This window comes from Struthio camelus, chromosome 5 (assembly GCF_040807025.1).
Source record: "Struthio camelus isolate bStrCam1 chromosome 5, bStrCam1.hap1, whole genome shotgun sequence".
NCBI lineage: Eukaryota > Metazoa > Chordata > Aves > Struthioniformes > Struthionidae > Struthio > Struthio camelus.
The window spans coordinates 67,576,782-67,591,662 of record NC_090946.1 but is presented as its reverse complement, the minus strand read 5'-3'; the positions used below and the strand labels follow the sequence as shown (position 1 = coordinate 67,591,662).

Genomic DNA, 14,881 nt, shown 5'->3' with positions numbered 1-14,881 from the left:
TCAATTTTTATCAGTCTTAAAAAAAGCGTCTAGTGTGCTTCTGAGCCATATCATCTATAGCAGAGAGAAAACTTTCAAGCCAGGAGAGTGGTAAAGCTGTGTTTTAATTTCAGTGTACGTTTCTATAACCCTGCAAAAGCTTCTGCATTCTGCTGCATTACTGGGAAAGCTAGTTACGTTGTTCCTGTGTTTCATCTGAACCATGTGAACAGTCCTTTCATAATCTCTTGCTTGTGCTTGAGTCCTTTTAAGTGTCTTAACAATGAAGTGATCTGAGATCCTGCGGTTAAGTTAATGTTTCTTATTAAGGTAAGTATTATCTCTGATCATAGATAGGGAAAATTGAACAGCGTACCTCACACAAAATGAGGTAACAGATGCAAGCACTACAGAAATAAGTAATTCTCCATATTCTTGTTTGTATACCTCCCTGATGCTGCACCTCCCCTTTTTAATTAAGAAAATAGGTCTTCCTACAAATGTCAAATTAAGTGATCCAAGAAGCACACTTTTATATAACAGCAAAAGTTTGTACTTTGTATTTCAAGTGCACTTGAAAAAAAGAGGCTGCAGCGCTCTCCTAATTTTGCACAAAATAAATTTATTTAAAAGCATCCAATTTCATTAGTTTAGATCCATTTTGACTGGTAATCAAATATAGTAGCACTGCTGGTTACTTAGGAATGTTTATATGACCCTGCAAAATACAGAAAGCTCCAAGATCAAGCAGTCATTTAATCTTATGATCATACAGATGGGACAAAAATAGCAATGCTCTCCCACTTAAAGATACAATGGGAAACAAGATACCTCTGTACTGTTGAGTTTCATATAAGTAATATTACTTCTTGGAAAAAGTCAAAAGACCCCAAGGATGAACAGGAAACTAAAGCATTGCAGTCCTATCAGCACCACACCAGTTGTTTGCTAGGGCACAACGCTATTTATTGCTCCCCGGTAGAAGGCACTGCAGCCCCTCCGTGGCCCTTCACAGCACAGTTGGTTCAGGCCAACCAGCGCAAAAGGACACAGAACATCTCCCTCCGCACCTCAGGGCAGGGTGATCTCCCTAGAGGCACACGAAGAAAGCAACCAACAGTCACACAAAATTTGTCCCAGAAGGGACCAACTGCACACTGGTATCATACAACATGAATGAATCACGTCTCACTCCTCCCCTACTCTGTTTTTATAATAAGCCACAAATATCCGAATGGAAAGTCTGGCTAGTATGAGAATAAACTGCCCAGCGCAGAACTGGATTGTTAGCAGAGAAACACATCAAAGTCGCAGGGGTGAGACAGTTCAAATAGGTCAAATCAGCATGGCAAACTAATTCATTCAGAACTAGAAGACAGAGCAGCACCCATTGCCAGAGGAGAGAGGAACACTTACAGGATGTTCACAAGAAAAAGTCCAGCTACAATACCATGTTTTTGGAAGCTGTCATTGCCCCACAAGAGAGCTGCTAGGAAGGCTGGGAGCCAGGCAGCGGCAGGACCAGTTGGGTCAGAGAAAGTCAGAGAAAGCTAGAAAGGATCAGAGACCTTGAAACTTCCTCATGAGCTTGGTCACTAGCAGGGACAGGGGACACTGACAGTGAAGCATTCGGTTTAAAGCATGAAGGATTAGGACTGATCATTTGTTTATGTTTTATTTGTTTTTACATACTTTTTTACTATGCAAAAAAAAAAACCCCTTTGAACTGAGATCATCTAGAATATCAGACTACGACTGAGCTGAATCCATCTCCACAGCAAAACAGCAAACTAACTTTGTGACCTTTTAAAAGCAGCAGTTTCTTATCTTGGAACAGCTGAGCTGGCAGCACCAAAAAGCATACAAGAACTGCTGGCGACAACAAACAGAAAATCTACCAAGTGTCACCTGTGCAAGAGAAGTGCCAGAACTGCGGGAAAAAGCACCCAGTTCAATGCAACTATAATGATGTAAAGCAACGCAGGCTCCAGGAGCTGTGGGAGGAGTAGATGATCCACGCTGGCCACCCCTCCAGCATGTGATGTTGTCTAAAACAAACCACGAAATAGAAGTCACTCTTGCCTTCTGCAAGATTAAGTTCTGTAAGTCTCATCTTAGTGATACTAATGAGTAGCAGTTGAGGACCCAGTCTTACACAATAAATAAAAACAAATTCCTTGCTCAAATCCCAACCCAGAATCCCTGTGCAAGGCAGAACTGCTGTAGCAGCTCTGTGGGCTGTTGCCTATCTACAATCATTTGAATGATAGTTCGAGAAAGCACCTTGGCTGCATCCAAGGAGCTCCCAGAACCAGTGCACAAGCTAGAGACACTCTGCACTGCCATACGCAGCCTGCTCTGGAAAGAAAACTTCCTAAACAAACCTAAATACATTCAAATTCTTGCTAATTAACATTAAAAGGCAGGATATGGTTATCTGGATTTTCAGATTTACAGCAGCAAATTTCTACTGATGTATGAAATGAGAAATCCCCGCCTTATGCACAGGGAAAATTATACAAACACTACATTACGTTCAGTCAGGGGTGTGCCACACAGAAGAGATTCACATGCACTGTTCAGCTCACAGAAATGCAGAGACACACAGACAGATACCCTGTGCCCAGAAGTTTCTGAACATAAAAAACTGCCTCTTTGGAAGACTTTAAAAACAAATACAAGTTTTAAAGCAAGTTCTCTATTCCCCCCCCTTCCAAAGTGACCCTGTCAGCTGAGAACATTTGTACTGCATTCAAAAGCTCTAGAAAGATGCTGGCTCAGGACAGTGTTAGAGCAAAAATCAGCAACTTATCTGAAAAAGAAACTCAGCGTTAGAACAAAGTGACTTACTGCTGGAAAGAGATTATCACTTGATGCTGTCACACTCTTTCCAAGCCCATATGCCCTTTATTAGTCAGATCACAACATTAGCAGAGATCTAATGCTGATGCTAGGCATCTGCGCCTGCAATTGCACTGAAATCTGAAGGCCATGTGTTGTGAAGGCACAGCAGATTTCATCGAGAGGCTGGATTTAAGCAGACATAAGATGGCTGCTTGCCACTGATGTCAGTTTAACAGAGCCTAGGTTGTGGTAGCACAGGGAAAAGGTCCGGAGCACTGGACTAATCAAGCAGCTTTTCATGAGACCTATTAGTTATTTCCCAGCCAGGGATGCTGTTCAGTTTTGGCTATTTGTGATGAAACCTTGAAATGTTTAGGCCTGTCTGTTCTGGGATGAAGGTTAAAAGCTCTCTAGCTACATCTTCTAAGAAAAAGCATTTACCCCCAATTCCTTGTACCTTGCAAACAGATATAGTTGCATGTCACTCTGCCTCTCAGAGGATCCGATTCTCCGTTTTCCTGTACGCTGTAGTCCTTTACATCAGCACCAAAGTGGATGAAAAGAAAAACTAACATTATGCTTTCCTTCAGTTTGCATTTATTACTAACTAGCAGTTAGCCCAAGCTTACACTACCACTTTTATTCAGACTGCTTGGTCTTACTTTCCCCTCACCCCTCTGTCTTTTGCTTGTCCCAGAAAGCCACTTGCTCTTCCAGTTTCTTCCAGTCTCTTTATTTTCTTTTCTTACAATTCTGTATCAGAGCAGTGGGCATTTTCCACCTCCATCCTTCCCTACCAAAAATTCAGATTTAGTAAAATCTCCAGTACCTTTAAATTCAACTCATCTCCTCAAATGCTTTGCTGTAAAAATAAAGGACTCGGCCCTCTAGCCCTGCGCGTGACTTGGCATCATCCTCCTTAACGCAAGGAGGGACTAAGGTCATGTGTATGCTGGCAAGAGCGAGCAGGCTAATTGTAGGTCCAGGGAACCTGATGCGGAAGGATCCAGGCACTTGAGCCAGTGAAGGTCTGGAGGCACTGTAGTTGCATTCCCCCGGTGCTCTGCTCAACTACCAAGCCCTAATTTTGAGCGAGGTTTATCAGTGCAAGCAGAGCATTACACAGATGCAGTTATGCTGCTTCTAGGCCCCAAATGGCAAGTGCTCTGTGCTGACTTCTAATGATTAGAAAGTCCTCCCTGCAAAGCACTGCTTATAAGGTAAAACTTCCAAGAGTTATTTGCAGGTCTGGTTGCTCTGACGAAGTCAGCATTTACTGAGCTCTGTTCTCCAGGCAGGGTTTACCATTCTGCATGTATCAGCTATCTGCTTCAAGCCCTTTTCAGGTAGAATCTTTTTTCAGGTGGAAATCTCAGAAGGCCAGACATCGATGCTTTGAATTATACAACTACTTTCTGTTTTCCACAGCAAGGGGTCAACTCCCTGCCAGCAAACTCATTTGTAACACTGCACTTGTAAACTCCCAATAAAAGGCTCTGATGGAACCACGCTTCACTGGGCAATGGCAATAAAACTGCACGGCCTCCTTTTCATTACAACAGGCTTCCAAAAACCTACCGCTTCAGACTGAAGTTTCAGTGTGTGCATGGGCATAAACATACAGGTGAAATGTATCATGAAGCCCGCACTGTTTTTAGGTGTTATCAGCCTGAAGGAAAACACCTTTAAAAGTCAGTCTACAGACAAGTATCTCAGGGGTAACATGAAACCCTACACACACATTTCTTTCTACTTTTTTCAATATCTTCATTGATTTTGACCAGAGGTCAAGCGTATCAAAAGAACAGTACAAGAAAAGGAAAAAAAAATATATCAAGCAGTTGTCTTATTCCAGGGGCTTGCCTTAAATACATGACAGATGTTATCACAAATAATTAGGATGATATTTGCTCCAAGTTACAATTGCCTTTTTAAAATTTCTACTCTTGTGGGAGACTGTTTAACAGGGTGACATATACCACCAACCTGCCTCTAGGGCGCATAAGGCTGTTTACATTCAGGTGCCAATGCCACCCTGGAAGCAATCAAACTGTAGATAAAGACTGATTTGGTTTTGGGTAAGAAATTTCTAATATAAGAAAATAACTCTGTTAAAATATAAAATGAACCAGTGAGAGACTGAGGAATCAAAGGGTAGATGATTGTTTTTGGAGTGCTCCTCTTGAGGTTAACAGATACTGTGCAAGTTGAGACTGTTTGCACTGCATGCAAGGCCCTCAGCCATCCTTCAAGACTAGCCACCACAGCTCTGCAAGTGTGTCCTCGGGTACCACTGGAGCAGGCCTCTCCAGCACCAGTATCACCAGAAACGCCTGGAGAACACTACAGCACAAGGATGGGCGGGCTGCCAGTGAGACGGCTCCCTGCCCAGCAGCAAGGCACAGGGCAGACAGGCAATGGAGCCCACTGACCTTACAGCCATCCTGAAGGCTGTTTTTTCATAATAACATAGATTTACTGGGAGTGACTGCAAACAAAATCAAGCCCTGGCAGCAGTGCAGGAGAGGTAGAAAGCCCTGGCCATAGCCAGGGATCACAACTTTCCTGCCCATGCTGCTACTGCTGCCTAGCCAAACCCTGACTAAGGACAGCCAGGTTCAAGCTGTTTGCCGTGGATCGGCCAGGAGCACGCGTAGTCAGCTCAGAGCATGTCTCACTTCTTCAGAAAGCACCAGAGCTTGGCTATGCCTAGGCTCAAGGGCGTACAGTGCCTGGTTTGCACTTAGTGGTAGTGGAAGCAGAGTTCAGCTTGAGCTGTTACTTGCTATTTCTGCTAAAAGCTAGCTTTGGTAACTATATGAAAAAAACAAACCAAAAAAAGGCAGCATACCCCTTCCTTCCAGACATCATCTTCATTTCCACACCAGACAGTCTCCTGAGCAGCCAAGTAATTTGCAGGCAGATAACTCTCCCCTGAGTGCAGGGAACTGTTACAATTGCACACAAGAAAAAAAGCTAAGCAACACAGTAGGAAGACATTTATAATATATATACATTGCTTCAAGAAACATGTTGTAGGGCAGAGAAGGAATATGACTGAGGCCCCAGGGACAAGGTCTCCCTATTCCTTCTTTGTAAGCATGCTTCCTTACAGAGATGCTGAGAAATCACAAGTTCTGACTTGATTGAATTCAGCATTGTACATTCAGTCCAAGTGTTTGTCTTGTCCTCAGGGTAATATCCCAGGAAGACTCCGTCTCCAAGATGCAACCTAACAGAAGAGCTTCATCATATCTTCAAAACTTCCTTAGCATCATCAGCACTCACAAATCCTCTCACACAGGGCAAACTGGCAGCAAGGTCTATACAGTTACAAATCCATTAGCCATGTTATTTCACACACACACACGAAACAACATTATATCAGAGAAAAAGCAGCTCAGCAAACACACAATAGCAGCTCTCTCTTGGCTGCCTAGATCCTGTCCCAAGTCCATGGCAGGACTCCTCTGCACTGGGCCCTGCCCACCCACGGATGCAATCTACACTGCCTTCATGGCACAGGGATGCCCATCTAACCCAGGGAGATGGCGCAGCTGCGTTACACAGCTATCTTTCACATCCAGCTCAACAAGGCATGATGCTCTAGTCTGTGTCAGTGCACTAAGATACATAAAACATCTATGAACACCAGCTCCCTCGAGATCTGCTGAAGATCTTTTGTTTAGGAATGTTCATACTGTGAACCTGCATCCTGCAGAGTGAAACTCAAGCAGGACTGCTATTTAATCTACGTAAACATTATGAGAGAGGATCCACACATCTTCACAGGCAGCATTGCCTACAGTATAAGCAGTGCTTGTTGTGTTGCCCGTATCTGATACTTGCCTTTGTAGAACCCGTTTTGCGCATCTTCAGCTATTCCAGCCCCAAGACTTTTCCCTGCTACGCGTCTGCCTCAGGTTGAATTTTGAAGTTCCCAGAACACCATATAGCTCTTTCCACAAGGAAAAGATATGTTTTCCTGTCCACATTAGATTCTTTCAAGGTGACACATTCAGAAGTTCAAGTGTCCACTCACTTCTGAGAGGGAACTCTATTTTGGAAGGGTATTACGTTTTCCTATTTCCAGGAAAAACTGCCAAAATTTTGAGTTTCCAAGCCTAGAAAAAAACCCAATTTACACATGCTCACTAAAGGCTTATCTGAGCTTGGCAGCTGAATAATTTGCAGGTTCCATCTGGACTGAGTGTCTCCAGTCAAGAGGCGCAAAGGTCGAATGAAGCTTCTGCCGAAATCTCTCCCACCAGCTGTTTAGGGTCATTTATAACACTGGCAGAGTTCCTATAGGCATTCAAAATGCAGACTTCTGCCTAAAAAGAGAAGGTATTTGATCTAAAAAAGTGGCAATATGACACACCACTGCATACTGTAATTCCTCCAACAATGGCTTTAGAGTTGCACAGAACAAGCAAGTTTGTGCCTAGCAGGAATTAGAGTCATTTATTAATACATCACAAGGCCTTCATGGTATCCAGATGGTAAAAACAGGAATCTGCAGCCTAGATTAGGCATGGAAAGGAAGAAAAACTAAAGGACAAGTTGCAAAACATTAGCTCATGAGACTGTTGGTATAATCTACGTTAAAGCCTACCGAGGACTATCTTAACTGACTGGGTCAAATAACTAAGCTATCCAAAAAAGAGTGGAAGTTCTTCTGACTAGGACATAGACAACGGACGTCCCTGCATCAGTACAAGACATTGGGACTCCCACAACAGTCAAGGATGGGAAACAGGTACTGCTAGGCCATGGTTCATTTCACCTTGAGGTAGACATGTAAGCAGAGCAGATGAATGCCTGTTTTCATAGGCTCTGCAGAAAGCTGTGGGCTGATGTAGCTTGCAATGTACCCCTCTGAAGATAGGGAGATCAATTTTACCAAAGCAGCCAAAAGAAACGAGGAAATTTAACAGAAGTTTTAAAGATAACTAGGTTACGAAAGCTCATTTATCTTCAATCAAAAAAGCAAATATGGAAGCAGTTCTCCTCAAACAATTAAGACTTCCCCTGTTCCTGCCTTCCATACCTTTGGTCTTCTTTACTCAAATCCCTCCAGAAAACTTCTCCTAGGAGATCCATCTGTACTGTTTAGTAAAGATTGAGAAGCTTTGGCTCAGAGAAGGCTACATCTATTTTTTAAAGTACACAAGCACCTAGCTAAGAAAGGGCTTGCTCAGGGCTCTGTAAACATCTAGATCCCGCAGGGTATGCTTGGAAGCTCAGCAAGGTATTAACATAATCATTCTTCATACTGGTAATTTGATACTTCCCCCTTCTTAGCTTCTTTAATTCCCTTCAATAACATTTTAAGCTTTATAACTTAAGCTGTAATCAGTCAAGGATTATGTTAAATACTCTTTTAAAGGTTGTTGTTGGTTTTGTTGGTTTTTTTTTTTTAAACCTGTACCTGCCTGTCTGACACTCACCACAATTCACTCCACTTTGCCTGACTGCCATGCAGTTTCAGCCAGGTGATCGCTAGATGCATGGTTGTGAAGGCTGAAAGGGAGCACTCTGACCATCAGGTCTGACATACTGCCAGATGTGGCCATAATGGGAACGGAGGGGCTGTGTGACGCATAGCTGCTCTCCACTGTACGACTCCAACTGGTAGTGCTGTGGGAATGGGAGTCTTTGCCTCCAGGTACATCCTTACCATCCCTCAGTATAAGGGTACCTTGATATACAAGGCCAGACTGAATGCAGTCTACTGACTGAGATTTAGTGCAGGATGCCTTTCACATATTTCAGATGCTAATCATGTAGGCCTCCCCAAAACTAAACACTGCATGATAAGATCCTCCAGAAGCATTTCATTGCCTCTGTTAGGATCAGTTGAATCCCCCCCTCTCTCCCACTCAACCACAGCGGGAGCCTAGGTGACTATCTTAACACTAGCAGATAAAAATTGAATGAGATGAAAATCTCAGCCTTGACAACTTCGGAAGCTGGGATGCTTATGATAACTTTTCATTTGACAATGCCAATAGTGATGGTAGATCAAATCCATTAATAGTCCACACTCATCAGTCCTTTACATCTATTGCCGTTTGAACTTTCCATAACTTTGTCGTGTGAGTCCTGAGATTTTATGTTCTTTGGGAAAGTATAATAGAGCTATGTAAACCCCAACTCTTAAGGAATGCATCTGAGCTTTCTGCTTCCACTTCAGTATTTCCCAGCTTACTAGAGGCACTGCCACTCACCTACACGAGGGTGGAGTCTGCTAGCATACCAAATACAATACATGACTTCTGTTAATACCTTGGGAAAACTCAGAGTAAGCCACACATTAAAGCATCTGGAAAACTGGCCTCTAGGTCCAACTTCATTAGCTGACCTCCTCATCCTAGAAAACACCTTTAGCAACTCAGCTAGTAGCATAAGAAATTCTAAAAATTCTTTATGTGCACACCAATCATTTTGCCATTCTGGCTTATCCTAGCTACTAACAACAAACTTTCTGAAACACGTTGTCAATACATCTTCTAAAGGTTCCTAGCACACCTCAAAATTTACATTGGTCATTTAAATGGGTCATTTAATTTTTACTTTTTAATATTCTCGTAAGCTACAGTATATTCTCCTAGAATAAGAACATTTAAACATATTATATATTTTCAAGGGTTTTTTTTTTTTTAAGAGTCTGCAATAAGGTTATATTAAGAGAGCAATATTTACATGAGAATTCTTAGTAGAGGTGAGTGAATACTTCAACAATGTCCTGGATTAATAGGTCAGGATGAGCAGATACATCTGGAGACAGTGAACTCAATCACTATGGCCTCTCCATCAAAATCCGATCAGACTGATAAGAGCTAGAAGTCTTATTTATCTGGTTAACTGAGATGTTCTTGGGGATGCCATTGTGGAAGACAGCGTCAAGCATGAAAGCAGGGGAATAATCAGAGATAGCATCTCACTAACATCCTATTAGCAGGAAAGAAAGATACACTGAGAACAAATCAGTTTATCTACCAAGTAACAAATAAACAGAAGATAAGAGGAAGAGATTGGATAAGGTCCTGAAAAATACCTGCTTGCAAAGCTTATTTCCTGTCAATACCATCAAACTGTAAACACAAAAATGAGAAGTAGGAAATTCTAAATTCTAATCCCTGCTTCATCTATGACCCCAAACAAGATTCAGTCTGTCTGTATTTTCCTTTCTCAGTCTGTAAAAGGTAATAGTAATAAAAGTTCCCTGTTCACAAGGATATCAAGAAAACTTAAAATTTTCAAGAGGAGGTTTTAGAACCTTGGACTGATGTCAGTAATAATAATATTTTCATTTTTATCTATCTCACTTGGTTATATGACTATGTTTTAAAAATCATTTACATCATACAATAGAACTAAATATGAGGTATTATCTGATCCCTAAACCTCCCAAGTTTCATGCATTGTTATTTATTAAGCCACTTGAAAACAATCTACTAGTTTGCAACATTTCTGAGATGAAAATTTATAATTTTTCCTCTGCAATTTTATTGCTGTAATGGAGCTGAAATACAGATTAACAGTTATAACCCTCCTCAATAGATATAGTCAAACTCAATACTCAGCTTACTTTTACTATAAATCAACAAATAGTGTTGTAAGTAGCATAATAACAGAGATTCCTACGTATTCCCCAGACCTGGTGAGATCAGACATGCGTAAAAGCCCCAGAGGAATATTCTTTAGAAAAAAAGCAGCTTCAGACATACCATATCAATTCACCCATTTATATTTGTACTATGACAAGTCCATCACCAGCAAAATAGACACATCAAGAGTTCAGTATATTCAATAGGTGACTCTGAGTCATTGGGTCTCTTCACGCCTTACAATAGAACTTTAAACATTAACTTTGCATGGAATGAAAAATTCAGAAATGTGAGACAATAAACAAAGAAAAAGAATTGTGAAAGGATTTGGAGGATATGAGACAGGATTCAGGATCACTTGGATGTTCAGCAAACGTCAGAGGGATGTGATGATGAAAACAGAAGTGAGAGGCCAAGGTCTGCTGGAAGCGAGAGGACTACTATATGAGAGCTAGAATAAGAACAGACAGCCACCTTATTCTTGTGGAAGATCAGATACAGGATCACAGACCAAGAGAAGCTGTACATTAGGATCCAATAGTTGAGAGAAGAGTTGAAGACTGGATCAGGAATCATTGCAGTTTCAAGACTGAAGGTGAAATCAGGGAATGAGACCATGCCGAGACTCCAGAGTTCCTAAGAAAGGCTTGTACTTCTGTTAAGAATCTCCCTCCACAGATCTTTTACTCATCTGACTTTAACCTAAAACAGAAAGTTTTCAATACTTCATGTCGAGATTACCTTAAGAGACAATCCCACAGGATGGAATTAAATAGGCCTTGTTTTCATTCACTGTAAGCCTCACTTTAAGTGTGAGATTTAATTAGGACATTTCTACAGCCTATACTCTTCTACACTGACTGTATATACACTTTTAAAAAACTTAGCCCAATTGATTTTTTTTTTTTAATTTTGCTTAGTAAGGCACATCATTGGATTCAAACATGGACAGATCTCAGCCCACTCTACAGAGCAGGAACTGGAAGCCTTCTCCAACTGTATTTTTTAAACAACCCATGCCAGTGTTAGTATATTGCTTTCTTACTACTTAGTCCTTCAGAAGGTTCTTTTATAGCTCCATAAACTTTATCTTTGCACTTAGATCATAAATGTGCAGATCTCTTCAGTTACTGAACAAATTCAGTCAGATTCACCATTTTATTTGTAGATGCAACATATCTATTTTAAGCATGCTTATCAAATGTTTTGCACCATTTGGGTTTTCAAACATCCTGAATTAATAGCGTAGATCTTTTTTGTGACTTCTGTTATTTGGGACAGATTTATTCCTGTTACTGTTTAATTTACTAGAGGTTTCCTATAACAAGGGAGACCCACCCTCTGGTTTTATTTGAAGACAAACAAAAATAACAAAATGAAGTCTTCATTATATCCCCTGGTCCTCTGAATCTTTCAATTCCTCTGGGAGAGAGATTCACGTTCTCAGCTGAACAAACAACTGCTCTGCATGCCCGCACAAGTGGCAGCTTTCTCTCACAGGCTCCTAGATACAGCCCACTTCTGTTTTCTGTCCCTCCCCATGAATGAATTATAACGTACCACTGGCCATACTTAATTTGTTTGCTGCTCCGTTTTATCTGTACGTCACCAGAGCTGGTCTCTGAGCAATAAGAGACAAAGTCAGGCAAAGGCACTGACTCATCCTTTGTTTTACACAGGCTGTCACCTATTTTTTGAGCTCCCAGGAACAAACAGGGCATTTTGCTTTACATTATTGCTATCATTTATCTTCTATCATTTGCACATCAAGATTTCATCTGCTACCTCACTTTCTGTTCTGAGTTACTCTTTATATGGTGTAGATGGATGATGTTCTCCCTTGATTCCTCAAATACATAATACTCTGCCACATTTCCTTTTGGGTTTCACAGGCACTCAAAGGCAGGAGGCAGCTTGGGCCAACTCTTGAATATGGCATCACAGCCAGCATTTATTTTTCATATTTAAGCAAGATGCCCAAAGCCTACCTCAGTCATCACCGAAATATTACAAGGATCACAATTTGTATCAGGACACTGCAGGTATTCAACAAGACTCCCCACAAAAATCAGTGAAGCCATTCACTGATTTCAAGCTTACTTGGTTACTGAAGAAGAGTGGGGGCTTCACCACAGACCCCATTTCTCTGTCCAAGAAAAACTGTTTTAAAATTAAATGAAAAATTAATAGTGCAGTTGGATTCTGTCTTGCCAGATTAATTTCACCAGTGTCCACATGTGCTCGAGGTATACTGCAGTAAATGAAATCAAAAATTGGTTTTGTATTGTTCTTGCCCCAATTTATTATATGTCCATTTGGGGCATTCACCTTCCCACTGAAGTGGCTGGTGCATCTCTCTTCAAAGAGTAGTATTTAGGCAAAATCACTGGAACTCAGGACCTCTGAATAACACTTGTGGAGCACAAATATTCTAGGGTATTATTTTTAAAAATAAGTCCAAACAGTTTTTGACTAATATTTCAAATAGGAATAGAAGACAGCATTTGACTACATTTAGCACATACACAATGGGTTCTAGGCATAGAAGAAAACCCTGCAATTTTTATTTGAGTTTTATCTAGAAAATAATCCCCAGCATGTACGAAGGCTATTCCCTAAGCAGTTACTGAAATACTCTAAAAGATTTTATTCTTTTTCTGGCACAGAATGTGTTGCAAATAGGACTTCTCTTCTAACTTTTTCTATTTGTTGCCTGCATTTATTAGCCTGCCTTGCCTTATTAGACAGTAAACCCAGTAGATTAGGGATCACTATCTATGAATATTGTTGTGTTGCCTAATGCAATGTCAGCCTCGAGTGAAGTTCTTAGCTATATAATCATTTTGAATTATTAACCGCCATGGCAAATATCTCAGGAGGAAAATATTTACTGAAATGAGAAAAGGTTGAAAAAAAAAAAACCCATATTTATTTTAGCAAAATACAAATCACTATCTGATACTTGGCCATTCAACTGTTTTTAAAACAAGGAGTGCACCTGTCAACAGCACGTAGCTGTAACACAGGAGTCTACTTTGTTAAGAAAGTAAATCACTTTTTCTTTTGGTAAGAATCACTTACCAGAGTGATTTTAACAACTTTGTGTCAAGCTTATTTTCTTCTCATTGAAGTTAGTGCTTAATTCAACCCATCTTGACCAACACAGTACATAAATCAGAGGTACAGTCTAGATTTAAAGACTCTACATGATTTGTATTCTCTGTCTCTACAGTTTTCACCCACTCTTTGGTCTCTTGCGAACAAAGCCTGGAACCTTGTTTGTGTTCTCAGTTGTACTTGCACATAACAGATGACCAAGCCATTTGAACTTCTGTTGTGCTGCGGTTTGTGATTTCAAGCAATAAACAAGGCATTTAACCTTTTTTTTTTTTTTTTCTGCAAAGTGATTTATAAAGTAGCATGTGTGCAGCTCTAAACAACGGTGATATATACCTTACAGACTTAGGGACATGAAAGAAACACTGCATTTTGCCCAAACTTAGTAAGATTCCCCTTTGAACAAAATGTTGTTTACCATCCAGTTCAGTGGTTACTCTCCTATGTTTGAAGCAGCAATGGTGTCAAAGCACCTGAAGGGGACATGGTCCCATCGTGACTGGAGACTGGCAAAAAATTTGGCCTGTTTTATAGCCTGGAGCAGGCATTATTACCTGGAGGTAATAATCCTGTTAACCTTCCTTGAAAGGGCAAACCCATGGCATCTGTAGGGTGACATCTTCCTGTAGGTTGGCCTTCTGTTCAACTATCAGCCACAATCCCCACATTACGTAAAAAAAAAAAAAAAAAAAAACCCACCCACCTCCCACTCTTCATGAAGAGCATCACCAACCCTGAGGGGAAGTTTCAGACACAGGGGAAACCTACACTAGGAGGAAAAGCAGGGAAGATTAAAGAACTATAAGAAAAATCAAAGACTAAGAAAATAAGCATGCAGGAAGTGTTCTGAGTGAGGGGGGCAGGGAGAGAATGAAGTCAGGACCCACACGGCACAATGATGAATGACCAGAATATGTATTCTGATAAGTTTGACCCTGAATCATTGTAACTCAAGATAGTTTCCATATCAAAATTGAACTCTTAGGAGGAAGGCAGGAAAAAAAATTAATTGACCTTTGTGAAAGTGGCCATTTTTAGCAGACTGCAATTGTTTCTGGGGTATAAATCTATTTCTCTCTCCAGATAATACAGAAAACAATTACTCATGCAGAAAACATTTTTAAACACCTATCTTTGGCAGGAAAAGCCTCAAGAATAGTTTATTGCATCGATCGTCAGTAGTGAGAGGAGCTAATTATTTCCATCAGGAATCTGTAGGATAATAAACCAACTCTTCATTTAGTAACAAGCTTTAGAAATTGAAGTGTGTATTAAAAACAAAAACAAAAAAAAAAAACCCACTAATTTATGTTTCATTCTGTTGCACC

General features: G+C 40.7%; 1 long non-coding RNA gene across 2 annotated transcripts in view; it reads right to left on the bottom strand.

The window, feature by feature from the left end:
* Positions 1-14,881, bottom strand: part of LOC104153748 (uncharacterized) — a 135,962-nt gene that overhangs the window by 72,957 nt on the left and 48,124 nt on the right. Inside the window, exon 1 of one of the 2 annotated variants that reach the window (XR_696326.2) lies at positions 3,281-3,354. The exons of the other annotated variant lie outside the window; for it this stretch is intronic. This is a non-coding gene — a long non-coding RNA (uncharacterized lncRNA). Of the gene's footprint in view, positions 1-3,280; positions 3,355-14,881 lie in introns of those variants that run through there. 2 annotated transcript variants of the gene reach the window in all.